The sequence below is a fragment of the Lemur catta genome, chromosome 4 (assembly GCF_020740605.2).
Source record: "Lemur catta isolate mLemCat1 chromosome 4, mLemCat1.pri, whole genome shotgun sequence".
Classification (NCBI taxonomy): Eukaryota; Metazoa; Chordata; class Mammalia; order Primates; family Lemuridae; genus Lemur; species Lemur catta.
Window position 1 is genome coordinate 54,144,540 of NC_059131.1, and position 26,639 is coordinate 54,171,178.

General features: G+C 41.1%; 1 long non-coding RNA gene across 3 annotated transcripts in view; it reads right to left on the bottom strand.

The window, feature by feature from the left end:
- The window catches only part of LOC123637014, a 48,442-nt gene that overhangs the window by 20,183 nt on the left and 1,620 nt on the right, over positions 1-26,639 (bottom strand). For all 3 annotated transcript variants that reach the window (XR_006734733.1, XR_006734734.1, XR_006734732.1), the window contains 4 exons: positions 26,534-26,564; positions 17,916-17,992; positions 13,971-14,532; positions 12,028-12,108 (listed from right to left, as the gene is read on the bottom strand). This is a non-coding gene — a long non-coding RNA (uncharacterized LOC123637014). The remainder of the gene's footprint in view (positions 1-12,027; positions 12,109-13,970; positions 14,533-17,915; positions 17,993-26,533; positions 26,565-26,639) is intronic.

The following is a 26,639-nucleotide window of genomic DNA, read 5'->3' on the forward strand; positions in this document are numbered from 1 at the left end:
ATACACAGGGTACTCAAAAAGAACGAGTCACTATTTTTATAATTTTGAGGTGGGGAAGCATGCTTTTCCTAAACACTGGTCTAGAAGCAGAAGAAACTATAAGGGAAGATTTGAATACCTAAAAATGCAAAATGTGCAGACAGAAAAAAAACTACATAAACAAAGTTGAAAGATAAACGGCAAAATAGGGACAATTTTGCATTATATGTGATAGTCAACATGTTAACTCTTCTAATTTAACAAGAAGATATTATTGGAAGAATGTGCAAAGTTCATGAATAAGTGATTCAAATAAAAAATACAAATGTCCAAAATACATCTGAAAAAATGTTCAACCTTTAATATTCTAAGAAATGCAAACTATATCATATTTATTAATGTGTCTCAGTTACTATTCTAAACATTTTACTTGGATTAACTAATTTATTCCTCAAAATAACCCCATAAAATAGGTGATATCATTATCTCAACTTTACCAAAGATGAAACTGAAGGACAGAGAAGATAAATGACTTATCCAAGGTCACACAGATAATAAATGGCTGAGTCAGAATTCAGGCCCGAGCAAGCCAGCTCCAAAGTCACATTCTTACCCACCATGTTACTAGACCATGTCTGACCTCTTAGATGCGAAACATGAAAAAAACACCTAATGCTACTAAAAACATGGGGAAACAAGCAATCTCATGTGCTATTAGTAGATGTTTACATTCTTAAGGGTAGTTTGGCTCCATGAATTGACATTTTAAATATGCATATCCTTTAACTTAGCCGTTCTGTTTCTTGGAATTTATCCTAAGGAGACAGTGGACAAGTGTACAAAGATGTATATATCAGGATGTTTATCACAGAATGTTCATAAGAGCCAAATAACTGCAAATTAAAAACCCAATATGTCTACCAAAGTCCAACAAATTCATTCACTAAATAAATATTTATTGAGCATCAACTGTGTACCAGGAACTGTTCTAAACACCAGGTATAGAGCAGTGGATAAAAAAGAAGAAAAAGGCCAGGCAGTGGCTCACGCCTATAATCTCAGAATTTTGGGAGGCCAAAGCAGGAGGATTGCTTGAGGCCAGGAATTGAAGACCAGCCTGGGCAACATAGCAAAACCCCATCTCTACAAAAAATAAGAAAAATTAGCTGGGCATGGTGGCAAATACCTGTAGTCCTAGCTACTCGGGAGACTGAGGCAGGAAGATCACTTGAGCCTCAGAGTTCGAGAGGCTGAAGTGAGCTAGGATCTCTCTGCACTCCAACTTGTCTCAAGGGAAAAAAAATATCCCTGTCTTCATGGAGCTTACATTCTAATGGAGTTAGGTAATAAGCAAATAAACTTTAAAAAGTATACAATGTAGTACTAAATGCTACACAGAAAAATATACAAAGGAAAGGAGATAGGGAAGAAAGGGAGATTGTTAAGATTTTAAGTAAGGGGGTTAGAGAAGGCCCCATTGATAACACATGAGATAACTGGACTACATATCAGGGAATAAAATGCATTTTAATATATCCACTCATTGAAATATAACTCAGCCATTTATTCTGTTTATTGACATGAAAATGTCTCCAACACTCAATCAAATAAAAACAGAACATAAAACAATGTTAAGGAAAAAAACAACAGTTAAGGTACGATTCCATTGATAAATAAAATTACACATACACACATGCTTATCCTCTAACTGGGAGAGAAGAACAATACATACAAAGATCAATAATACCAAGTATGGGTCCAGGCTGAGTGCCAGCAGTGTGTTTGCTCTCCAATTCACTCATCCTCCTTCCAATACCTACACTTTGTTCAAAAAGAATTTAGGGCCAGCAAACCCATACACCCCCTCAAGTTCTTTAACTTTCCCCATCCTCCCTCACCTTTTCTCTCCTCTTCCCAGAACCCAGGCCAGAATCCAGGTGAAAAGGGGACATAAGAAGGATAGAGGAAAACCCTCACAGGACCTGGATAGGATTCCTCTTACTTCAGCTTGTGGGAAACAGGTCCTGGGGGGCACAGCTTCTCCCTGCAGATTTGTAGGATAGGATGCAGAGCTACCTGACTCAGATTCCCTATTTCATCCCCTACTAAACCCAAGATGCCTTGCAGGGACAACTGGGAGCAAAACTGACTCATCACAGGGAGGTGACAGACCACAGTAGGCCAGAGCTCTATTCCTTGCACACAAGTGACTGTATCTTCCTATGAATAGAAATGACAGACCCAAACCCTTTTTGCCCCCTACCCTGTCCCCTCCTCCATGCCTATACCCATGAGTTAGCATGGCTAGGTTAACTCATGCTCAAGCCCTGACACCCACTGCCTTGCCCAGCTACCCTAGAATAACAAATTTCCCCACTAAGATTCTCAAGACTAGATCCCTACCAAGAAATCTGCCTAGGGTGACCAGAAAATGCTAGCTTGGAATACTTTCAATCTGCAGTGAAATTATGAGTAACCTGGCAGACAGGGTTCAGATATATCTGCTCTTAGATACGTGGAAGCAGATTACACTTCTTGCCTGAGCATAAGACCACAAACAAGGAATTGGCAACTTCCCAAAGGTGAAATCCATGTTGCTGTCCCCTATGTCTTTAGTCTGCAGTAGGAAGTAGAGGCACATGAGTGGTGGCAGGAGGCTTAGGGAAAGATTCAACTACTTCAAAATAGTTCTCACATATTGCCACCTCTTGTACACCGACCATATGTCAGGCTCTGTATTAAGTGCTTTCACATACTATCATCAAAAATGGCAAAATCGCTTTTATCAAACATTCCTACTATGTGCTATTGAATTTAAGAAGCCTAAGGCATATTCAGGTCCAGCCGCCCTGCTGACCATGAAATACCCAGGGGTTTGATATTAGGAAGAGGACAGAAATCCAAGATTCTCCTCAGGGCTGTGACATAGATGTCTCTCTACATACCATCAGGCCAGAGTCTTAAGGGACCAATCTGGCTTCTGCTCTCTTACCTGGGCTTTCCACAAAGAACATAACACAACACACACATCCCAAGTCCCCAGCACACTTATTAAGTGGAAGAAATTCTCCACTGGTGAGGGGTACAAGATGAGGTAGAGAAAAACCAAAAGTGATTACTTCTTCAACAAAGGAGCCTATTTCTCTCTCTCCCTCCACCTCTCTTTTGTCTTTGCTTAATACGTATCTATTGAGCTACTATTATTGAGCTCATCACTATAGGATATAATCGTAAGAGATTCCTCCTGCCTTCAAGAATTTACTCCAGGGTCAGGCGCAGTGGCTCACGCCTGTAATCCTAGCACTCTGGGAGGCCAAAGTGGGAGGATCACTCAAGGTCAGGAGTTCGAGACTAGCCTGAGCAAGAGCAAGACCCCGTCTCTACTAAAAATAGAAAGAAATTATGTGGACAACTAAAAATATATATAGAAAAAATTAGCCGGGCATGGTGGCACATGCCTGTATTCCCAGCTACTCGGGAGGCTGAAGCAGGATTGCTTGAGCCCAGGAGTTTGAGGTTGCTGTGAGCTAGGCTGACGCCACGGCACTTTAGCCCAGGCAACAGTGCAAGACTGTGTCTCAAAAAAAAAAAAAGAATTTACTCCATTTGGGAAAACAAAACCAACGAACCAACACATAGGAAACATGTTATAAAAAGAGGACTCTGAGATTTCCGGTCATGGAACAGGAGGACAAAGATGCTGGCAAAACAAATGGAAGACGGGGTAAACTTAAGACAAATGGTGGGGTATCCTAGCCTACACAGGTATCTTCAATTTTAAACACAACCAAATCTCCCCCTTTTTTGTTCCACTCAGTGCAGAGATGTGTTTCATTCCAAGAAAAATCTCCAATACAAAAGTCCAAGAAATAAAGTTGGGGATCATTCACAAGATAAAAAAGAGTTTCCTCTTTGCTGTAAAGTTAATGAAGATATAATTTAACCACCCCTTAATCCCTGCCCCTGCTGTCATATATGCACACATATATACATGCACAAACACAATGTTTACATCCAACTTTCCAGGATCGTATTTACAGAGTGACGCAAAGTACTTTAAAGAAAACATTTATAAAAAGCAATATATCAAGGGATAAATGGGTAAACAAATCATGGCACATAACATAAAATGGGATATTATCCTGCCTTAAAAAGGAAAGAAATCCTATCACATGCTACAACATGGATAAATTTTAAGAACATTATGTTAAGTGAAATAAGCCCATCACCAAAAGATACATTATATGACTCCACTTATATAAGATATCTAAAGTAATCAAATTCACAGAAACAGAAAGCAGAATGGCAGTTACCAGAGGGAGGCTGAGGGGTGGGGGAAGGAGAATTGTGTAATGGGTATAAAGTTTCAGTTCTGCAAGATGAAAAAGTTTTAGAGATTTGTTGCACAAAAATGTGAATATACCTAAGAGTACTAAACTATAGACTTAAAATGGTTAAAATGAGGCAGGTACAGTGGCTCACACCTATAATCCTAGTACTCTGGGAAGCCAAGGTAAGAGGATTGCTTAACTCAGGAGTTCAAGACCAGCCTGAGCAAGAACAAGACCCTGTCTATACTAAAAATAGAAAAAACTTAGCTGGGCATTGTGGCACTCGACTATAGTCCCAGCTACTCATGAGGCTGAGACAGAAAGATCACTTGAGACCAGGAGTTTGAGGTTACAGTGAGCTATGATGATGCCACTGCACTCTACCTAGGGCAGCAGAGTGAGACTGTCTCAAAAAAAAAAAGAAGTTAAGATAGTAAATGTTATATGTTTTTCACCACAATTTTTTTTTAAAAAGTAATGTCCATATGGGTTTTAAAAAAAATCAGCAACACAGAAGAACATTAAGAAAAACAAACTTTCAGAGACAGTCTGGGTAAATAACAAGTATATAGAGTCCCCCTTCTTTTTTCATTCAAATGCTAATACCAGCACACTAACCATAAACACTATTCTGCACCATTTTTTAGTTTCTCTTAATGATAGTTCTTGGAGATTGACTGTGTGTATCTGCATCATTCTTTTTAATAGCTATGTAATATTGCAATATCCACTATAATTCTATAATATCGACTATAATATCCACTATTATTCAAATAGTCCCTTATCAATATATAGCAAGATGTAAAGGCTTTGCACAGCAATTTTGCATTTTTTCCCTCAACAAAAATGTTTAGACTTCATTCTTTATATGTTCTCCAAGAAACAATGAATTGATATTTTCTTTAGTTTGAATTTAATAATGTTTTACCTCAGTTGACTGCTACTAGATTGTATGTTGGCTTTGTCAGTGTCACAAGGAGTCAAGAAGGGTGTCATCAAGGAAATATGTGAAATACACATCATCCCTATACACCATCATCACCCTTTACTCAGTCATCCTTATTAATGGCTTATCAACAGTATTCATTTCACTGTGTTTAACTTGGAGGAAATTTTTTAAAAAACAATAGTTTTATTACCTAACTAATAAAAAAGCACCTTTCACCTCAGTTTCTCTGGGCCTGCTAATTTGGTTTTTTAGAGAGATCACAGTGAGGTAGACTGAGGGCTCCTCAGACACGTCAGCGTTCAAATATCGGTTCTGCCATTTCCAAGTTAATCAGTCTCTCAGAACCTCAGTTCTTCACTGTGAAACAGAGGAAGTACCATTTATCTCGTACACAGGTAAAATCACTACACAGTGTGAAAGGCCCATTTGAGAGGAACAAAGTGTTGTCTCTGTTGAACCAGCACTGTCTTGGGAAGTCAAAAGAAATGTTTAGAGAAGCAGTAAAGGACAAGAATGAATCTGAGACGTTGACAAGAGAAAGGGTGTTTCTAGGAGAGGCAAAACCACATGCAAGAGCTGTACAGAGCCACAATGCAGCAATACAGATACTAACAAGAAGATAAAAATGTGGATTAGTCAAGAAGTAGTGACTGAGTGCCTCTACACACCAGGCATTGAAGATACAACCATGAACAAGAAAGTCCTCGCCCTCATGGAGCTTAGAATCCACCAGGAGAGAAAGACAAACAGGTGAACAGCAGTAAGTGGTCTACTGGAAGCAAATGGGGTGCTAACACAGTTTCTTCATATAAAGCAGTGAGAAAAGCCCTCTAAGAGGAAGAAGATAATTGCTTAACTGACATTTAAAGGCAAGGGATAGTTAACAAGGTGAAGAGCTTGGTAAAGCATATTCCAGGCAGAGGCACTGCAAAGGCCCTGAGGCCAGAGATAGCTGGAGAAGAGGTCAAGGAACTATGAACAGATGAGGGTGCCTGCAGTAGAGAAGGAGGAGAGGGGCCTGGAATGAGAAATGAGAAACAGGCAAGGACCAGACATTGTAGGGCCCTGCAGGCCACAATTTGGGCCAAACTGTACAAGACTGCTTATTCCAAGCTGAGACATTTGGGCTTGATTATGTATGTAATAGGAACGCAACATTAGATTTCAAGAGGAAAAAGATAAGAACGGGTTGTTTTATAGGAGGATAAGTGGAAGCAGTGTGCAAAATGGCCACAATAGGGAGTAAGGACAGCTTGGAGACCAGATGGGGAAGGCCTACACTCAGTTAGGGTCAATATACACAGAGACGAGAAGAACTCCAGAGACAGACCTGAAGTGTGGTTAGCAGTTCTCCAGTCTATATTCTAAGCCAGCTTTCTGAGTCCAATGCCAAAGCCCCCTGTTAGCCCTAAAGGTACTCACCTTCCATGGGGGAGTCATAAAGCCCTCCCTCATCTGGGCTCTGCTCCCACTGTGGCAACAAGAAAATGCAGTACTAGTAGTGCATAGAGACAGTTATCCACTGTCCCCACTGCATGATAGGCTACAGACCAAGGCTTCTAGGATGTTAGGCTCCAAGTAAAGAATTTAAATCCCTTTCCATCCCTTTAAGGGTAGGGAGGTGGCAGAGTCCTTTAAGTCAAAGTTTCTCCAAATATCATCTGAAGATGATGACTAGTATCAGAATCACCTGGAAGGCTGAACAACTTGCAGATTCCTGGTCACCACCCCATACCTACTGAATCAGAAGATTAAGCATAGGGACCAGGAATCTGCATTTTAAACAAGTATCCAGCCTCCCACTCTTGTCCCCATGGGTAATTCTGATGCATTAAAGCTTCAGAACCGAAGCTCTAGGAACAGGGCTAATGGAGTTAAACTTAACTTGAAGCTGGGTGGCAATGTAATAGTTAGAGGACTATGTAGAGCGAAAGAGTCAAGCTGGCCACTGAGTGCGTAATCCAGAAAAAGAAGTCTGAGCTGGGCGTGGTAGCATACACCTATAGTCCCAGCTACTCAGGAAGCTAAGGCAGAAGGATCATTTGAGTCCAGGAGTTAGAGGCTATCATATGCTATGATCATGCCTGTGAATAGCCACTGCGCTCCAGCCTAGGCAACATAGCCTCAAGCCTCAAAAAAAAGAGAGAGACAGAGAAAACTCTGAGTGGATTATGGAATTTGAAGGTCTCAAAGTGGAAAACAAGAGGCAGGACATCAGAGCATGGGGTTTTGACAGCAGAGAGAACAAGCAAAAGATAAGGAGCACTAAGGGAAATCACTAACAATGGTCATAATCTCCAGCTCTTTCAGGTTGGTTTTCCCAGCAGAGCCCTAAGAGGGGAGTGCAGAGGTCTTGCCTCACACAGGCCAGATGACTAGGCCATAGACTGCCCGATCCATGCACACAGTAATTCCACCTACCCTTCAAAAGAGAACATACCCCTCCTTGGTAAGTATTGTTTCTACCCTCACGATTCCCCATCAGCCTGCAGAAGAGCTCCAGGCTATATAGAAAAACACACAGAACACCACTAAGGGTTAATGACTAACACTACTCATCAAGACATTCAACCTGGCACATCAGTGTCCCCTAACCCTACCATAAATTCAAGGACCAGGTCAGATACCTTGATACCCACTCCTACACACGCTCGGATCCTGCCATCCATGCACGTCTAGCCAGTTTTCCACTATTTTTAACTATGATTCACTGATAGAGTCCCACCCGATAATCTATGCTCTCATGTCCCTCCCCAAAATTTAGAGAGAAATTTCACAGATTCAGGTTGAGCAGAGTCCTAAACTCCTGAGGCTGCTGACGCCAGCTGCTACACCTGAGTCAGTGGGAGGAGGTATCCTGAAGGGGTGCTCACTCCCTTCACCCTACCTGAAGGAAGCTCCAGGACTGCTGCAAGCTTTTGTACATGAAACTTGTTTCAAAGATAAGCAAGTTGAACCCGATCTATTTAAAAGAATGGAAGGTAGGCTCTTGGCAGCAGAAACTGAGGTGGGGGAGAAAGGTAAGGTAGGATTTCTGAGGATTTATTTTTAAAGTAAAGAGCACAAAAAACACAAAGTAATATGCAACCTCACTCAAACCCTTGTATGTAAACTACCTGATCCTTTCTATAATCCAAAAGCTGGTTCCAAACTAAAGAAGTAAGAATGCTAAAAGATGATTTAAGTAATCCCCAAGATTATTTATGACCCTAATCCTGAACTGCTTGCCCTGTTCTTTCTTAACACTCCACCCACTATCTGAATTCTCTAGGTTTCTGACTTAATGATTCAGCTTCCTGTTTCAGCCTTGCCTCACCTTATTCCTCAGGCCTTTTGCTTCCTTCCTTGATTAAGATTCTACTCAACTATCAGTTCTTCTGCCTTCAGCTACCTGGACTAAACAATCTGCCTATCCAGATCCTCAACCTTTATCCTCAGTACACATGTCCCATTCATGGGGCAAGTGCCCCATACCCTGGTTTCGTGACTATGACTTGAACAGAGACACACGTTACATGGTTCACCTCAAGTATGTTAGATGGTTCATCCCAGGCAAACCCTGGCATCACCAAAGATGATGAAATAAGAAGGACAATGAGCCAAGGGCCAAATGTCTAGACTTCATCCTGACATCATAAAGTATACCTTCCTAGCCTTCAGGTGCCACCCCTGACACTGCATTCCCCTCTCCTACTACCCCACTTTCAAGGATCCTTCTAGCCACTGCTGGTCAGCTACAAGTAGAAATTCACAGTGAGTACAACACAGGCTTTTGCCCTACAGAAGGCTGTGCCCTTCACAGTCTAGTGAAGGACACAGACAACTAATTATAATATATACAATAATTAATAGCAATGCATACAGAGTTGTAAGATCAAGAAGGCTAGTGAGGTGAAGCTACATGAAAGCTATAACTTGAAGGATGAACAGGAGCTACCCAGGCAGTGGTAGGGCATTTGAGGAAGAGTGTTCTAGGCACAGGGAACAGTACATGCAAAGGCCCTGCAGCAAGAAAGTATATCTAAAAAGATGGGATGAGTTGGTGGATGGGGAGGTGAAGTACAGAGTGTACTGACACAGATGACGTCAGAGAGGCCAAGAAAGGCCTCATAAGATATATGAAGCTGTTTTATTGTTCACTTAATTATTTATTGAATTTCCATAATGTGCCAGGCATTGTCCTAGGTGCCAAGAATACAATAGTGAATAAAACAAATAATATCTCTGTTCTCAGAAAATTTACATTCTAATTGGAAAAGACTATAAACAAATATGCAAACCAGAAAAATATTAGAAATCATTAAGTGCTATGCAAAGAATTAAAATGAGGTGATGTGATAGAAAGTATATGGGTGGCCACTTTAGAATCATTAGGTGGTCAGGAGAAGGCCTGTCTCAGGAGGCAACATGTAAAAACACATATCTCAATTTTTAAAAGCCAGCCATCCAAAGACCAAGGAGAAGCCAGGCACAGTGGCTCACACCTGTAATCCCAGCACTTTGGGAAGCCAAGGTGAGAGGATCACTTGAGGCCAGGAGTTTGAGACCGGCCTGGGCAAAATAGCAAGACCCAGTCTCTAAAAAAGAAAAAAAAAAAAATTAGCCGAGAATGGTGGCACACACTTGTAGCTACTCGGGAGGCTGAGGCCAGGAGGTCAAGGCTGCAGTGAACTATGATTATGCCACTGCACTCCAGCCTGGGTGACAAAGTGAGACCTTGTATCTTAAAAAAAAAAAAATTAAGGAGAAAAGCATTCTAGGTGGAGGTAACAACACATGCAAAAGCCAATGGAAATTTCACAGACGATTTTTAGGCAAGGGAATGACATCACAATCATCCTTACACTTTATAAAGAGCACTCTGGCTGCAGTGTTGAGAATGGAATGGAGGCAGGGGAGGATAAAACCAAGACTGGAGGCAGAGATGGGAGCGGTCAATGATGCTGATAACAACTAACACTCATACAGCAGTTAGTAGGTGCTGATCTATTATTCTAAGCATTTTACATGTATTAATTCACTTAATCCTCACAAGTACTCTGTTTTATAAATTAGAAAACTAAGGCACAGGGTAGTGGCAATAAAGAAGGAAAGTGATTGGGTTCAAGAAGTATTGAGGAGGTAGAGAGGACAAGTCCTAGTGATTGGTTGTCACATGTGGGAAGGGAAGAACAGGCTTGCTAGTCACTACTAGGTTTTGGGCTTTAGCCACTGCATGGTATTTATAATGTGTATGATAGGACACTAGAGAAGGAACAAGTGAGAAAAAGTGGCTACATTCTGCCGTGTCTGCAAGACAACCCAGCGGAGTTGTCCACGTGGGCAGTTGGATATTCTGGTCTGGAGAGAGATTTGGGCACCATCCACGTGTAGATGGTAACTGAAGCTATCAGAGATATCAAGATCACCCAGGAGATTACAAGGGAAAGAACAGGGAGAAAAAAAAAGGCCGAGAAACAGAATGCTAACATTAAAAACACAACAAGAATCATTTATAAAAACAAAAAACTGGAAAAATCTTAATGTCTGTTGATAGGAAAATAGCTAAATAAAATATAGCATATCTCTTCTATGAAATACTATACAGCATCCAAAAACAACGAGATATGTCTTTATGTACTAAAACCGGATATTGTCAAGGCACATATTGAATCAAAGAAGGAAATACCAGAATGATACATAAAATGTGTTATCATTTACGTAAATAAAAAAATAAAACACAAAATTAACACTTTAAATTTTGGGAGAGGTTCACACATATGTATGTAAACACACAGAAAAAAGTCTGGAAGATACATTCCAAACCACTAATGGGGTAACAGGAATAGTCAAATTATTGTTTATGGTGTTTTAATTTTTTTTAAAGATTATTTACTATATTCTCTGTAAATTAAATAATAATTTCTCAAAAAAGAATGGGCACAGAAGAGAACCTACAAAGGACATCTTTTGCTTCAGATACTAAATTCTCTGTCTCGCCTACTCTCCTTGATGCTCACATCTATCAGCTTCCCACCTGCCCATATCTGCAATGCTAACACCAAGCCCCCTAATTCCACACTGTGCCCTGAATCCTTGGTCCAAGCCCAGCTCTGCCCACCAATCCCCAAGCCTGGGCCACAGGAGGGGAGATCACACACGAGAAAGTCTTCAACACAAGGGAAATGGATGCAGATGCCTGCCTCAAGGATAACAATCAGGTGGCCTTACTGGCCAGCAGACATCTTAAAGGCAAAAAAGTATCTGAAAGTATATGAAGGTCTGAAAGTAGCTCTTGGAGTGCTGGGAAATGAGGCTGGAAGACACGCAAAGTCAGGGAGGAAGTGGTATGGGGTGAGTTGAAGAAAAAGCTAGTTCCACTTGTAAAGATTCCAAGCGAGGTGCCATAATCTGGTGGAAACGAGGTTTACAGCAAAGGGAAGAAGAGGACTCTTCTGTGAAGAGTCTGGTTGGAGGAAGGAGGTGTTTAGGGGTATCTAGAAGAGTTAGTTTCCAAAGCAGCAATTCCAAGAGGAACAGTATATAAAGGTATACAAGCTGAGGCAGCAGAAGGAGGCCAGAGGCTTGAATAGACAGGAGGACCTACAAATGAGGAGAGACGAGGCTGAAATAAAGCCTTTCCTTCTTCAGCAAACCAAAGGCAGAGAGGTCATGGGCAGCTCTCTGGTGACTGTGCTCTTAACTTTCAACTTTCTGTAGATGAAACACAATGTATTTGGTTGTGTTTTCCTGGTTATCCCAAAAGAAATGACACTCTCCAGGCCTTACCCAACAGCTGATTCACCATTAGTTAGTCCATATCAGAGCCTGCTGAGCCTCACACCTCACGCAGTCACATACCAGATGGCTCTGGAAAAAAAAACAATACGGTGTGAGCTGTCAAAGTCCTCTCAGTACCTGACCTCGCCCTCTGGAGTAGGTTTCATTTCAAAACCGAAAGGGACTGAAGGGCTGGGGAAATCCAAAGATCAACAGAGCCAGGAACAGGTGGTTCCCAGCAAAAAAGTGTCCCAGGCCGGAACTCAAAACAGAAACCAGACCACTGATAAGACATGGTTTATGGTGTCTGTCTCCAAGCCTTCAAATGCCATTTATATATTTTCCAATATTTACAGCAGGGCATGACCACACTTATCCAATTCCTGACACTAAAAACCTAATTCTCCAAGTGCTTAAGCAACTTCCTGGTTGTATTAAGTTTTAGAGCTTTGGGGTAGCTCCAATAACTAGGACACCAGGAGACTTGTGAAGTCTTCAGTCGTTCACACGGGCCACATTTTAATCGTGATGCATTTTATCACATCTTCCTTTATTTCCCCATGAACCCTTGGCGAACTTCCTGTCTCATTAAAAAATTTCTAAGTTATTCACAATGGCCCTCTCACTGGAGCAATATTCAACACAATAAATGTCTAATTCATCAAAGGAGTCAGGTTATTTGCTTCAGGTTCATTTGTAACTAGCTATATGACCTTGGGCAAGTCACTTCACCTTTCTGACTTAGTTTCAGTTTCCTAATCTTGGAAACAGAAGGAAGAGAAGCAATAAAACTTCCTTGACCTGAAAAAAGACTTAAGTTTTCTTTCTTTTATATAAATTTTTTTCTGTGAACTTTATTGAGAAGTATGAGGAAAGACTTAAGTTTTTAAGTATAAAAGGCTCATCAAGTGCCAAACAGGGTTATTTTTAAAAGACACACACCTTAGCATACCACAGTGAAACTCTAAGCATAAACACAAAATTCACAAACTTTCAGAAAGAGAGAACAGGTTAGGCCGGGTGCAGTGGCTCACACCTGTAATCCTAGCAATCTGGGAGGCCAAGGCAGGAAAATCTCTTGAGCTCAGGAGTTCGAGACCAGCCTGAAAAACAGCAAGACCCCATCTCTACTAAAAATAGAAAAAAATTAGCCAGGCATGGTGGTACGCACCTGTAGTCCCAGCTACTTGGGAGGCTGAGGCAGGAAGGATTGCTTGAGCCCAGGAGTTTGAGGTTGCTGTGAGCTAGGCTGACACCATGGCACCCGCCTGGGCAACAGAGTAAGACTCTGTCTCAAAAAAAAAAGAGAGAGAGAGAGCGAGAAAGAACAGGTTATTACTTACAAAGAAAAAAGAATCCTATTGGCATTGGACTTCTCATCTGTATCACCAGAAATTCAAAACAATAGAAAGCTGCTATACACTTTGTAGAGACAAGGACTGGTATTCAAGAATCCTAAACTCAACCAAGACATCATTCAAACGTGAAGATTAAAAGAAATTGGACATATACAGCCAAAGGTAGTGGCTCACACCTGTAATCCCAGGACTCTGGGAGGCCAAGGTGGGAGGATTGCTTGAGGCCACGAGTTTGAGATCAGCCTGGGCAACACAGTGAGAACCCCCATCTCTACAAAAAATTTAAAAATTAGACAAGCATGGTGGCCCATCCCTGTAGTCCCAGCTACTTAGGAGGCTGAGGCAGGAGGATCACTTGAATCCAGAAGTTCAAGGCTGCAGTAAGCTATGAGTTTGCCATTGCACTTCAACCTAGGTGACAGAATGAGACCCTGTCTCAAAAAAAGAAAAAGGAAAGAAATTGGACATATAAAGACTTTGAAAGTACCACCCATGCTCCCATCCTATTAAAATCACTCAAAGAAATGTCCTGGCCAATTAATATTTAAAATTAAAACAAAGCCAGGAAAGACAAAGTATACAAGAAACATTTACCTCCCCACAAAAAACCTTTCAATGAGGTTGGACCGGATGACTTCTGATAGCCTTTCTAAGTACAAACAGAAACTGTCCTGTACACAGCAGTGCCTGGCAGGCTGGGTTTGTGAGTTGTTCACCACCTAGTGGCCTGATGAAGTAAATACAGTTTGTCAAGTGCCCGGATAAACTTCCAGCCATTTTGTGAGCTCTGATGGAGTGTGCAGGGCAGCAGCCTGACCTCCTAAAGATTTTAAAAGTAAGAGACTACAAACTCTCCAGACTCATATGCAATTATAAAGATTTAGCCCACCATCATTCACTCTCCAATGATGTGGGGAAGTCCATTCACTTTGTGCCTAAACAATCACAAGTGAAGCACAGATTTGTTAGGCTGTATTTGCAAAATAGCGCAAGGTAGAGGTTGCTTTTGCACAGACTTATCTGAATTGACAGCAAGTGTAGATGCTATGAACGACAGGAAATATGCCTTATAAAGAGGAAGACTGTCTTCAAAGGTTTGTAAGGCTGGCATGTGGAATATGGATTATACTTACGTAGTATGGTTCTACGGACTGACCTAAAATTAATAATAAGTCTCAATTAGATTTCAATTTAAAACAAGAAATAATTTTCTACCAATGAGAGCTAGTCAACAATATAATAATGTCCTCAAGAAGTGATGAGCTCCTTCATCAATGGAGGTATTCAAAGAGAACTTGTATGATCATCTGTCAAGGGGACAATAGAAAGCATTCCTGTAATTGGATGGCAGACTGGAGATAAGGAGATTGTATTAAATTATCTCAAAGGCTCTTTCCAGCTCCAAGAGTCTATTATTTTAAATAAAACAAGAGTAAAAAACAAACAAAAAAACATTAAAAAATAACTAGGGTCCTCCTTCTGCTTATTTTTTTTAAAATCCAACTAGGCAATTAAAACTCATGGCTAAAAGTATAGGTTTGATACTACTTTCTACTTGAGTAAACGTGGACAAATTATGTAACTATTTGCCTCAGTTTTATTATCTGTAATGTAGAGTGATTCTAGTACCTATTTCATGAGATTACTATGAAGATTAAATAATATGATACTTTGTTAAGCACTTAAAACAATGTGTGATGCATGAAAGCATTCAAACATAGCAGCTTGGCCAGGCACGGTGGCTCACACCTGTAATTCTAGCACTCTGGGAGGCCAAGGCAGGAGAATTTCTTGAGCTCAGGAGTTTGAGACCAGCCTGAGCAAGAGCGCGACCCCGTCTCTACTAAAAATATAGAAAGAAATTAACCGGACAACTAAAAATATATACAGAAAAAATTAGCTGGGCATGGTGGCACATGCCAGTAGTCCCAGCTACTCGGGAGGCTGAGGCAGGAGGATTGCTTGAGCCCAAGAGTTTGAGATTGCTGTGAGCTAGGGTGACGCCACGGCACTCTAGCCTGGGCAATAGAGCGAGACTCTATCTCAAAAAAAAAAACAAAAAACTAGTAGCTTGAAAAGGAAAGAGAAAGGAAAAGGGGGGAGCAGGAAATGAAACCTAAATGTACTGCTTATTTTAGTTATCTGTACCAAGCCTCAGTCACAGCATTCCTGGCTGCTGCTGGCCAGCGGCTGAGTTCCCTTAGAAACTAGCCTCAAAAAAGAGCCCAGACCTACCTACTTCAAGGAGGCAGCTCATCCCTTCCCCTAGAATCTCGCATCTTCCTTGCATAAGACAGACTCCCTAAGATCTCACAAATACCACTGCCCCAAACTCTAGGAGCTGAGCAGGAGTGTTACTCTTTTTACTTACCAGAACATCAGCATTCAAAGGGACCTCAGAAACCACCTAGAGCAACCCTTTTGTTTAATGAATGAGGACAATAAGGCTAAGAAAAGTGAAGTCCTAGATATGGCAAGCTGGTGACTGGGTCAAGACAAGATCATAGGCCTTCTTATTCCTAGTCCAGTGGTCAAAATCTTTCCATTTTCTAGATGAGAAAAACAGAACTGGCCCTTCCACCTCTTAAATCATACAGTCCATACTACCTACTTTACACAGGTAAGAGAAGACTACAGCAGTAGGGTGCAGAGGTTAAGAGCATGGACTCTGGAGCCAGATCTATTCAAATCCCAACTCTACCACTTATTAACTGATTTCAGGCAAGTTTCCTAACCTCTCTTTGACTCTCTAAAATAGGGATAAGAGTGACTACTTATAAGGTTATTTTAAGGATTAAATGAGATAATCCATGTGAAGTACACAGCACGTAGAAAGTCTTCAGTGTGTATATTGCTTTGCTTCTCACCATTACCAGTCATATTAAGAAGAGAGATGAGCATAATAACAAGAAAGACAGGACAAGCTCCTACTTCAGGTCCAAAGAGCACTGAGACACATGTTTTTTTAGCTCCATTTCCTGGCCCAGGGAGCACCCAATCCCTCAGCAGGAGAACATAACTAACCTATCACCCATTTCTTTGGATCTAGGGAAGAATCAACTCAGAGAATACTCAAAGCACACTATGGTGATAAGATGCTTAAGATCACAGTGAAGCTTAGACGGGTCAAAACCCAAGCCTGACCTTTATACCTACACTCAACTCAAGTTCAACAACATGCAGTTTTTGTCTCTGCCTCTCAACCTACTAAAGGGATGCAGTTTAATAATTAAGAGCAAAAACTCTGGAGTTTAACTGCGTGCAAACTGGTTCCATCATTTATATGCTGTGTGACTTAGGTGAATTACTTTACCTCTCTCTAAGCCTTTGTTTCTCCATCTACTAAATGAGGATAACAACTATTTTAATTATGATAACAGCTGACATTTGGTAAGCACTTTCTATGTGCCAAGCACTATGCTAAACACTTTACATGGCTTATGTCGTTTAATTACCACAACATCCTTAGGAAGCAAGTACTATCATCAAACTCATTTTACAGATACAGATGTTCCTCAACTTACAATGATGTGACATACTGATAAACCCATTGTAAGTTTAAAAAACTTTAAATCAAAAATGCATTTACTGGCCGGGCGAGGTGGCCAACGCCTGTAATCCTAGCACTCTGGGAAGCAACGGTAAGAGGATCACTTGAGATCAGGAGTTTGAGACCAGCCTGAGCAAGAGTAAGGCCCCATCTCTAACAAAAATAGAAAAAAATCAGCCAGGCGTGGTGGCGAGTGCCTGTAGTCCCAGCTACTCAGGAGGCTGAGACAGGAGGATTGCTTGAACCCAGGAGTCTGAGGTTGCAGTGAGCTATGATCATGCCACTGCACTCTAGCCCAGGAAACAGAGTGAGACCCTAACTCAAAAAAAAACAAAAATGCATTTACTATACCTATTAAACATCATAGCTTAGCCTAGCCTACCTTAAACATGCTTAGAACACTAACTTTAGCCTGTAGTTGGGCAAAATCATCTAATATAAAGCATATTTTATAATAAAGTATTGAATATCTGATGTAATTTATTACATACAGTAAACTGCAGAATACAGTATCAGCTATTTATCCTCATGATCACACTGCCCAGCATCATGAGAGTATCATACCACATGTCGCTAGCCCAACAAAAGATCAAAATTCAGAATTTGAAGCATTGTTTCTAATTAATGCATATTGCTTTTGTGCCATTGTAGAGTCAAAAACTTGTAAGTTGAATCATTTTAAGTCAAAGACCATCTGCACAGATGAGGAAAATGAGGCAGTTTTCTTAAGGCCACACAGTCAGTTACTGGCAAAGCTGAGATGTCAGTGCAGGAGGTCTGATCCCAGAGTCTATGCTCCTTACTCCTACACTGCTCTGCTTCTCACAGTGCCGATGGCCACAGCTGTTGAAAGATGATGATCCACAAGAAGTGCTTAGCACAGTGCCTGGCTTATCAAAATTAGCCATTACTTTTATTGCTGTTATCATCATCATCAATCCCAGAAAGAAATTTCAATTTCTTCTTAAGGGAAAGGGTTGTTTTCTTACCTCACTACCAGCTCACTGAGTAGCATGGGGTAGGGTTCTAGTATTTCATTTTCCTCATGTAATACAGGGATAAGTACCTGGGTAGAAAGACAGGGAAATATTTATTAGAAACCTGTTTCTCTACAAAAACAATATACTGAAGTCTTTGTTTTTAAAAAATAAAATCTTGAATACTCTCATTAGAAAAAAATACTCACAAAAATTTGTTTTTCAAAATAAAGCAAAGATACACAGTATTTACTAAAAAAAAAAAAACTGTCAGTCCTCTACTTCCCTTCCCCATTCCACTCTCCTGTTTTCAAAACTGCTATATTAGTCATTCAATCCTCACAAGAAGATCATGTCATTTGTCATTTGAAAGGTACAGAAACAGGTCAGAGAGGTTCAAGATCACATAGCTAATAAGTGGGTTACCAGAAAAGAACTTTGACAGAGGAAGGTAAAGTTGGTAAACTCTTTCACTCACTTATCCTGGGAGGAGGTGTCTTTGTTAGAAGTACCTAATAGGTACCTAAAAAGAACCAAGACTGATAACGGGATTTTTAAGAAACTCTTGAAAAGGCCATAACTGCTCTAACAAGGGAAGACCAAACAGGAACTGTGAACTAAAAAGCCAGTAATGCAGTGAGCTATCATCAATCCTGCCCTCCCAGAAAGAGTGCAAATTATTGATAAGCCTGACAAAGCAGGACTTCATCTCTGATGATAGCTACACTCCCGCACACCAGTCCTCACCTCCCCAATTCCAGAATGATGCAACACTTTATCCTGCTGGAGAACAAAGTACTGCTCCGGTCAAAATAAGCATTTTATAAACTCTTAGCAACTTGATGGCAGGAACAAGGTCTTATTCATGTACATCTTCTCCTGCTTATGTGGTACACAACCCTCTATTTTTTCAATATATTTTTGTTTAAAAATTGAGTAAATTTATTCATTCAACTCCTATGTTCTAGGCACTGTTCTAGGATGGCAGAATATAGCAAAGAGTAAAACATTTTATGTTTCATATAAAGCATCATGAAATTTATATTCTAATGGAGGGTGACACCCAAAAAACTATGACAGAAAGTCCCTAGAACAGCTCCTGGCACATAGTAGCTTGGCACTCAATAAGTACTTGTTAAATAATCAATAAATGAATGAATAAATAAATACTATGTCAAATACCAGTAAGTGCTATGGAGAAAAATAAAGCAGGGAAGGGGGACAGGTAAGGCAGAGGGCGGAGAGATACTTTTTACTTTAAACGGGATGGTCAAGGAATACTTCACTGACTAGGTGACAGTTGAGCAGAAACCTGAGAGAGGTTAAGGGAAAAGGCCACACTGATATCTGGAAAAACAGTGTTCTAGGCAAAAAAAACAACTACAAAGGCCCCAAGACCTGGCATGTTGGAGCAAGTGCAAGGAGACCAGTGTGGCTAGAGCACAAGGGGAAGTGGTAGGAGATGAAGTCAGAGCAGCCAGGAGAGGGTGGTGCTGCCTTATAGACCATAGTAAGGATGCTAGTTGTTAATCTCAGTGGGATTTTAATCTGGCACCCAGTAGACAGTTTTCAGCACAGCAGTGGCATGATCTGACATATACGCTTAAAAAGATTATTGTGGCCACCGTTAAAATTAGACTTGAGGGAACCAAGAGCAAAAGGAGGAAGACCATTTAGAAGGCTAATATTCCTACAGCAGCAGAGCAGGTGGTAGGAAGTGTTCAAATACTGGATGTATTTTAAGATGAAGCAGACAGGACCTGCAAGTGGATTAAATGAGGAGAGTAAAAGAACCGAATCAAGGGAGACTCCACTACATACTCTATACAACTAAAACTGAGATGGAGAGGAACTTCCAGAGATGGAGGTTTGAGAGGAAAAGTTCTAGAGTTATATTTTTTTAATAAAGTTCAAGAAGCTGGCTGGATACAGTGGCTCATTCCTATAATCCCAGCACTTTGGCAGGCTGAGGCAGGAGGATCACTTCAGGCCAGGAGTTCAAGATCATCCCAGGCAACATTGCGAGACCTCGTCTCTACAAAATTTAAAAAATTAGCTAGGCATGGAGGTACGTGCCCATAGTCCCAGCTACTCGGGAAAGCTGAGGCAGTAGGATCTCTTGAGCCCAGGAGCTCGAAGTCACAGTAAGCTATGACTGCACTACCACACTTCAGCCGGGGCAACAGAGCAAGACCCTGTCTCTAAAATTTAAAAAAAAAGAAAAAAAGGAAGCTATTAGACACCCAAGTGGAGGCAGACAGTAGACAGTTGGATATGAGAGTCCTGAGTTCATGGCCAGGGGCAATGGCTCATATCTATAATTCCAGCACTTTGGATGGCTGAGGTACAAGGATCATTTGAGACAAGGAGTTTGAGACCAGCCTGGGCAACATGGCCAGAATCTGTCTCTACAAAAAATTAAAAAAAAAAAAAAAATGAGACTGGGCACAGTGGCTCACAGCTGTAATCCTAGCACTCTGGGAGGCCGAGGCAGGAGAATTGCTTCAGCTCAGGAGTTCGAGACCAGTCTGAAAAACAGCAAGACCCCACCTCTACTAAAAATAGAAAAAATTAGCCAGGCATGGTGGCACATGCCTATAGTCCCAGCGACTTGGGAGGCTGAGGCAGGAGGATCGCTTGAGCCCAGGAATTTAAGGTTGCTGTGAGCCAGGCTGACACCACAGCACTCTAGCCCGGGCAACAGAGCAAGACTGTCTCAAAATAAAAAAAAATTAAAATAAAATAAAATAAAAAATCAGCCAAGCATGGTGGTGCACGCCTGTAGTCCCAGCTACTTGGGAGACTGAGGCAAGAGGATCACTTAAGTCCAAGAGTTTGAGGCTGCAATGAGCTATAATCACACCAGTGCACTTCAGCCTGGGCAACGGAGCAAAACTCTGTCTCCAAAAAAAAAAAAAGTCTTGGGTTCAAGGGAAGACATTCAAACTAGTAATATAAACTTGAGAATTGTCAGGGTATATATGGTACTTAAAGTCTTGAAAGAGAGCACCTAGGAAATGAGTATAGGCTGGGCACAGTGGCTCACGCCTGTAATCCTAGCCCTCTGGGAGGCCAAGGCGGGGGGATCGCTCGAGGTCGGGAGTTCGAGACCAGCCTGAGCGAGACCCCATCTCTACTAAAAAGATAGAAATAAAGATTGTCTGGACAACTAAAGGTATATATGGAGAAATTAGCCGGGCATGGTGGCGCATGCCTGTAGTCCCAGCTACTAGGGAGGCTGAGGCAGTGGGATCGCTTGGGCCCAGGAATTTGAGGTTGCTGTGAGCTAGGCTGACACCACGGCACACACTCTAGCCCGGGCAACAAAGAGAGACTCTATCTCAAAAAAAAAAAAGAAAAGAAAAGAAATGAGTGTAGACAGAGAAGAGATCCAAGGACTGCTCCAAGTACTCTTTCATTGGATGCTGAGCAGACAAACGGGAATGGGGGCGGGAGGAGTTGAGGAGGAGGGACTAGTGACATAAGAGAACCAAGGGAGTGGCATCCTGGAAGCCAACAGAAGCTAGTGTGCAAGGAGAGAGCATCAAATGCTACTGAGAGGTCAAGAATGACGACAGGTGAGAAATGACCACTGAATCTATATGCTATTTTCTTTTTCTTTTTTTCTTTTTTTGTTGAGATAGAGTCTCACTCTGTTGCCCAGGCTAGAGTGCCATGGTGTCAGCCTAGCTCCCAGGAACCTCAAACTCCTGGGCTCAAGCGATCCTCCTGCCTCAGCCTCCCAAGTAGCTGGGACTACAGGAATGCACCACCATGCCCAGCTAATTTTTTCTATATGTATTTTTAGTCGTCCATATAATTTCTATTTTTTTAGTAGAGACGGGGTCTCACTTTTGCTCAGGCTGGTCTCGAACTCCTGAGCTCAAACGATCCACCCACCTCGGCTCCCAGAGTGCTAGGATTACAGGCGTGAGCCACCACGCCCAGCCCTATATGCTATTTTCTAAGCCTGTTCTTTCCTATTCCACACACATCATTTTCTTTCTCTTTTAATCCAGGTAAAATCCCAGTATTGTCCAATGAACACACATAAGGTTTCTGTTTAATGCAGCTCTATCCATGTCTCAAAAATACAAAAAATAGAAATCAATGCTCTTAATCTGGACCCAAATTTTACACAGTGAACAATGCTGAACAAATGCTTTGCCTGGTTGAAGTAACTGTCTCTCTGAAACAAAGTCCTTGACTAAGTCTTGCTTGTGCTCAGTAGATGGGATCATAGAAATGAGTTATTTAAATGTATTTCTTTTGTTTTGCCATAAAGTAGCAATCATTCTTTTTTATTTCAATAGATTTAAGAACATAAGTGGTTTTTAGTTACACGGACAAACTGTAGAGTGGTGAAGTCTGGCCTTTTAGCGTACCCATCACCCAAATAGTGTACAGTGTATTCAACAGATAATTTTTAGCAATCATTCTTGAACTCCTTTCCCTCCTCCCTAATTCAAACATCCTAACCAGCTTAACAAAGACCCTAAATTTCCACACACACCCCTCCTCAAAATCAAAGCAGAACACAAAAGCTGGATGAGACTGAGCACAATGGCTCACACCTGTAATCCCAGCACTTTGGGAGGCTGTGGATCACTTGAGGCCAGGAGTTCAAAAGCAGCCTGGACAACATAGCAAGACCTTATCTCTACAAAATAAGAAAAATTAGCCAGGTATGGCGACACACACCTGTAGTACCAGTTACTCACTCAGGAGGCTGAGGTGGGAGGATTACCTGAGCCCAGGAGTTTGAGGTTGCAGTGAGCTGTGACTGTGCTACTGCACTCTAGCCTGGTGACAGTGTGAGACCCCATCTCTATTTAAACAAACAAACAAACAAACTGCTGGATGACAAAAGGGTATTTCCCTTCTTTCTTTTATCGGACAGAGGTTTACCATAATAATCATTTGCTAATTCAAAGGTTGGGCTTAATTTTCTTCTTAGAATCTCTAGACAGAAAGCGCATTTTCTGATGTCTTCATCTTAAAAGAGAATAACTGCTATAAAACAAGGCCTTTAACGTTTTGTGCTCCAGTAAGCATAGTCAAATTTCAATAATCCACACTCGTTAAGCAGTAGAATAATAATCACCAAAAATTGGATAATGCCAACATCCTTTGTATATTCCTGAAATGGCTACGACCTCTGAATGGACTATGCTCTCTCTGCCTTTGGGCCTTTGCTCCCTTCGCCTGGAACACCTTTCCCTGCTCTCTACCTTGCACTCTGCTAATTTGTGACTCAGACTGGATGTCAATTTATCTAGACAGCCTTCCTGGATCCCCTCTAAGGCTGAATCGAGGGCCCCACCTCTGTGCTCTCCTAGCACTTTCTATTAACTCATATCCTAATGTTTAACACACTGTACTGTGTCACTTGTTTGTCTCCCTCTCCAGACTAGTAAACATCTTGAGGGCAAGGATAGGATCTCATTTTTGTATCCTTAGTGTCTGGGACATACAATTGCAATCAATCATTTGTTGAATGAATAAGCGAATAAAATGAATCTGACCTCAAAATCTTCTGTGATTTTTGTAGCACATCTTACTTGATAAACCAACTGAATGAGGCTAATATTAAAAGTATTGGCATATGATCACATACTCACCTGATAACAGAAACAAAGAAATTTCTCCCACAAAACATTGAAAATAGAGGATAAAACAGGGAAGTGCACGCTCCCCAAGATCAGCTCAGGAGGAGTTATCACACCAGTCACCCTTCCTTGGTACAGCACAGCAGCTATGCTTTTCACACCACAAGAGGGGCTACTGGACCTCTGGATTGTTCTCTTCACCTCCGTTCCACTGATCCTGTATTTTCCTCTTCTCTCTAGCCTATTCTCTTATTTCTTTCCTCTTCCTGCCCTTCTTTCCCTTCCTTGCTTTCTATACTTTGTATTTGCATTCTGTTCTCATTCTTTCCATTAACTTTTCTCTGTACTCCCTTCCTCACAGCTTATTTCAGGCAGAGGTACCACGGGGAATCCATGGGAATGGCTTTGCCCAATTGGGTGAACTTAAAGCCAAGGATGTTGCTCTATCTCCTGGTCACTTCTGCAAACTACACCAACATATTTCTTACGTTTTTCAGGGAACCGAGAAGTGATCTCGTAACAGCAGTGTAGGGTCATCAGCACATGAAGTCAAATTGTTACTATCTACAAAGTGGGTAAGACACGTCTCTAGGCTGTAGTAACCTAGAAAGCAATAGGGGCAAAGCCCCCTCAACTTACTATTATTTTAAATAAAAGAGAAACAGAAAGATAAATCTAAAGGAGAAAAGAAAAAGAAACCATGTTTTTGAAAAAATGCTGCATACTGGCAGAGCAAATTTAAATAGCTGTAGTATACTTGATGAACTAAGCAAATCAGAGAAAAATCTGGTCTTTGTCCGCAGGGAACTTAAGAGAGTCTTGTTGAGGAATCAACCCCACTCCTTCCAAAACCCACAAATGTAAACCTGAGAACAAGAGAGAAGAGATTCAGTTTACTGAAAGAGTCAAGAGCCTAAGGTAAATGTATTGGATGTTTTAGGACAGAAAAATAAAGACTGGCTGGAAAGCTTTTTGAGTTTATGGTAAAGTTATCTTACACATCAAAGTCCATGTCACAAGCATCAGAAGCCAAGAAAAGGAAAAATCCACAACCAGGAGTCAAGAGGCCCAGCACAGGCCCTAACAAGCTGTGCAACCTTGGGTAAGTCACTTTGCTCCTCTGATCCAAAGATGGCTCTTCTGTAAAATGAGCAAAATAATAACCTTACTGGCAAAGTTGTCTGTCACAATTAAACAAGTAATGTGAAATCACTTTGAAAGGTTTTACGTAACATACCAACTTAATGTAAGAGGAAGCAAAAATCATTCCTCTGAATAGAGCATAAATCCTGTGGTTCAATTTCCAGAGTCTAAGCCTGACTCACCTTCTCTGCCTTATTAAACCCCTTAATCAACCTGTGGTCACTGAGTGGGAGGAGAAGAGTCATGTGTGAGGCTCCAGGGGTGGGGCAGTGACTATTCAGTCAGTTGCTCCACATCTCAATGGCTTCATCTATAAAATGGGTTGTATGGAATTCATTCGGGTATTCACAAGATAACACAAGTCTGAGGAAGGAGTAGAAAATTTACCAAAACTGAAGAAAATATTTACATAAACCTCCTCCCCAGGGATAAATAACTCTTTCCCAAGATCATCAAATATCATCACTGAAATGGCCTTAGAGATCATTTAATCTCTGGTTTTACAGATAGGAAAACTGAAACCCAGAGAGATATATACTGGGTTGCAGAAGTCTCCCAGCTAGTCAGTGGCAGAGCTGGGGCTAGGGCCCACAGCCTCAAAGTCCAAAGTCCAGTGACCTCTGCCAGATCACAGCATCACCCAAGGTAACCTGGGGCCTATCTATATAACACAACAACACAAAAACACATTGCAATTTACTCAACAGTCAAATGTGGACTACTGAAGGGAAGGGCTGTAGGACTCTAGAAGCAGGAGGGAAGCTGAGGGCTGGGGGAGCTGGAAAAGGGAAGGCTTCACTGAGGAGATGCACTGAGTCCTAGAAATACTCAGATGGGAGGAAATTAAGGAAATATTTCAGACAGAAAAGACTTAAATTAGACAGTCTTGGGAAGAACAACTTGATGGATAAAATTTTCTTTAAAGAAGACAAGTTACAGATTTAGAGGATGAGACTGTTTTAAATCAGGACACTCCTTGATTATATGCAATTTAGTCCTTTTGTTGTCACATGAGTTTTTTAGACTTACTAATATTTGTAATTCCCTAATCTATTCTGTCTCCCTATAAGACAAGGCCCTCTGCAGACTCTACATCCATCTTAGTGATTAAGTATGTAGTCTCTAGATTCACATTGCCTAAATTCAAATCCTTACTTTACCGCTTAATAGCTATGTGACCTTGGACAAATTCCTTCACCAATCTGTACTTCTGTAAAATTGAAATAATATCGCCACTCATTTCAGGAGGTTTTGTAAGGATTAAATGTGTTTAAGTGGTCACAACCTACATATGGGTTTTTAATCACTTTAGTTATAATGTGCCCTTTTTTACTGTATAAAGAAGAGAATAGAAATTACCCAAGTACATTGCATGTAGTAAGGACAAGTACCATTTTGCAAAACTTTTTCTGTTATGCATGTGTGTGTGTATATGTCTTGGTCATGATGTAAAATCTATTTCTTACAGTGGTTTGCTTTTAAATAAAATATGAGAGCCACTGAATGAATACACAGAATAAGGTTTAAAACAACGTCTACCACATAGTAAGCACTTAGTGCTATTTATTGTCACAGTTGCTCTCATATATCTATCTACTAAAATTGTTTGTAGGTTATATAAAATAATATGAAAGCACTTTGGAAAATTTGACATCTGATATTAAGGTAATAAGTTAAAGGCAAAAAGCCCTTCTCCTTGTCGCTGACACCCAGACACTCAGTGCCCTGTCCAGGCACATGCTTATTGCTTGACCCACTAGCTATGTATTACATTGAACTGAAGAGTCCACAGACTGTGATTTATCTAACAGTCATGCTCTGTCAACCTTTGCAGAGAAATGGAGGCTTGGCACTAGACAAAAAATAATTTATTTTTACCTGGTTAGGGTGGGGAAGACGGAAGTCAAACCTATGGGCAGATGAGGGAAGCAAGTGAGTCACACAGAAAGAGTTGTTTGCTCCTCCAGAGCCAGGTAGATTCAAA